The following is a 2573-nucleotide window of genomic DNA, read 5'->3' on the forward strand; positions in this document are numbered from 1 at the left end:
AGCATCTCCCATATGCCTAGCACCATGTGGTACACATACTGGGTGTTGGCTCATGCCTGCCGAGTAGACAGATGGCCGGGGACAGAGGTGAGGGTGCATCTTATCTTCTCAAGGCAAGCTCTGTCCTTGTCTTTCCCGACTCACGTGGCCCCAAATGCTGTGTAGCTATGTCAAGGTGGGACCATCGGAAGCCACCACGTGAGGTCCCTCTGGAGGTGAGCCTCCCAGCCACTCCACGCATGCTCCTGGAGATCTTGCCTTCTCTTGCCGAGAAACTCTGTGTGATTTTAAGTAATCTGTATTATTAGATTTTTCAAAACGAATCCTTCATCCCGTCAATTTTCTTTCCAAACTCAGAAATGCTTCAAATCTCAAAACCCTCCACATCAGAATGTGCGGTTCAAAGTGTGAACCCCTGCTTTTACCATGTGATTCATCATGGGTTCGGGGCTACAGGGGTGGAGATGGAGCCAGAAAGTCCCAACAGAGCCACCATCACCCTAATCTCTCTCCATTACGGAAACGGATGGCAAGACAGGGATTACTGCGCCTATAAATCAGTGTGGTGTTCTGGATAATCTAATACATTTTTCAAGTGTTGTTCTCTCACCGTTTGGCATGCACGGAACTGCTCAGTTGGCACAACGTTTGCAATCAATCTCTCCTGCCGGCTCCCCACACGGCCTTGCCACCTCCTCTGAACCTTCCTAATATTTTATACATAAACCAGTTTGGAGTCACGGGGCATTCCAGCTAGTAAATGCTCTGAAGATTCATCTTTATGGACTAGCAGCCCAGCCTTGTAGCGTCTCAGCTTCTCAAGATGAAAAGGAATTTTATTTGGTGTGTTAGGCCACGCGGGGAATGGCTGCGGGCGGGTTGCTAGGTTCTATTATTATCGTGTGTGCTCTTCTCCAAGGAGGATGAGACAAGGCCGGAAAGAAGGCCTCCTGGGTGGGGCCCTCGGACAAACGACGCTCTTCATTTCCCCTCTTATTCCTGGACCCTCCCAACAGGGCGTCAGGGCCCTGAGAGGCTCCCCGGGATCCCGGGGGATGGGGATGGCGAGCTCTGAGGACCAGCCTGCGGCCCGCAGGTCACATGACTACATCCCCGCCCCCGGAAGAGGGACCAGGGATCCACTAAATTAAGACAGCTCTTGAGGGAGGGGCACAGCCCCCCCGCCCCGGGGGGGAAAGAAAATAGTGCCGTTTCATTTGCTTTAAAGCACAGCCCCATAATAAATGTGCACAGCAAATGTGCTGAGCAAACACCTCGGCGTTCATCAATATGCGGGGGCTGTTTATTGCCTCATAAACTTGGAAGCAAGTGATATTGTCTCTTAAATCAATGGCTCTGTGGACAGCCTTGGCGCTCCACGAGAACAGGACATCCAGGCCACGCGGCGCTTAAATTAATGGCTGGAGCAGTGATTGAAAGGTGTTTAGTCACTGCCAGGAGATTAGGAGCCGTTCCAGAGGACGCAGAGCATCCTGAGTATGTGTCTGTGTCAGGATGATGGGCCAGAGCCCCTGGCGTGCCGTGGGGCATCCTCACCTGTGAGCTGTGCTACCAGAGGGGGCACAGAAGGGGAGCTGCTGACCCCACCCTGGGGGACGGGGGGCGGGGGAGGGCCCGTTTGTCTGCCTCTCTAGACTGTGGGGCTGCGAGGGCTGGTCTGGGGCCCTTCCATCCCGGATCCCCAGCACCTGCCTCAGGCCCCATCTGGGGTAAAGACTGGAGGAAGAGGGTGGGAGGGAAGGAAGCCAGGCTGCCACGTTTTGAAAGCAGACCACGGTTAGTGTTTGCTGGGGGAGGACTGCAGTGGAGGCAATTCGGGAATGGCCCTGCCACTCCTGGGAGGCACCGCTTGTAAGACAGGATGGGGACCATGACACCTGCTGCTAAAGGAGGCTGTCATGTTTATGAAGCCCTGGCCTGGCTGAGAGACACTCATCCGGCCCTACCAAAGGGCCAGGCCAGGGAGGCCCTTACAAGCCGAGCCAGCCTGCTCCCCCAGGCTCCCTGTGGTGCCCAGAACGGTGGTCCCCCCCAAAGAAAAGCCCACGTCCTAATCCTTGGACCCTGTCAATGTGATCTTATTTGGAAAAAGAGCCTTTGCATACATAATGAAGTTAGGGATCTTGAGATGAGAAGATGATCCTGAATCGTCCGCACGGGCCCTACATCCAAAGACAAGTGTCCCTATAAGAGAGAGGCAGAGAGCGATCTGAGACAAGATGAAAGAGGAGAAGAGCAGTGGGGACAGGAAGGCAATGTGACCAGGGAGGCAGAGATGGGGTGATGTGACAACCAGCCAAGGAACACCAAGGATTGTCAGCAGACGCCCTAAGTTAGGAGAGAGGCGTGAACGGATTCCTGCCCCCACTCCCCAGCCTTGATTTCAGACTTCGGGCCTCCAGCCCATGAGAGAATACATTGCTGTTGTTTGGTCATTAGTAACAGCACCCGCCGAGATGAATACGCTCCTCTTCCCCAAACTGGGGCTCGGAAGGGTATGTGCTGAGTCAGTAGCTGCTCCTGTGTGCTTGGGGATAACCGGTTCCGGCCGG

Source organism: Leptonychotes weddellii, chromosome 8, assembly GCF_054177405.1.
Source record: "Leptonychotes weddellii isolate Sample4059 chromosome 8, ASM5417740v2, whole genome shotgun sequence".
NCBI lineage: Eukaryota > Metazoa > Chordata > Mammalia > Carnivora > Phocidae > Leptonychotes > Leptonychotes weddellii.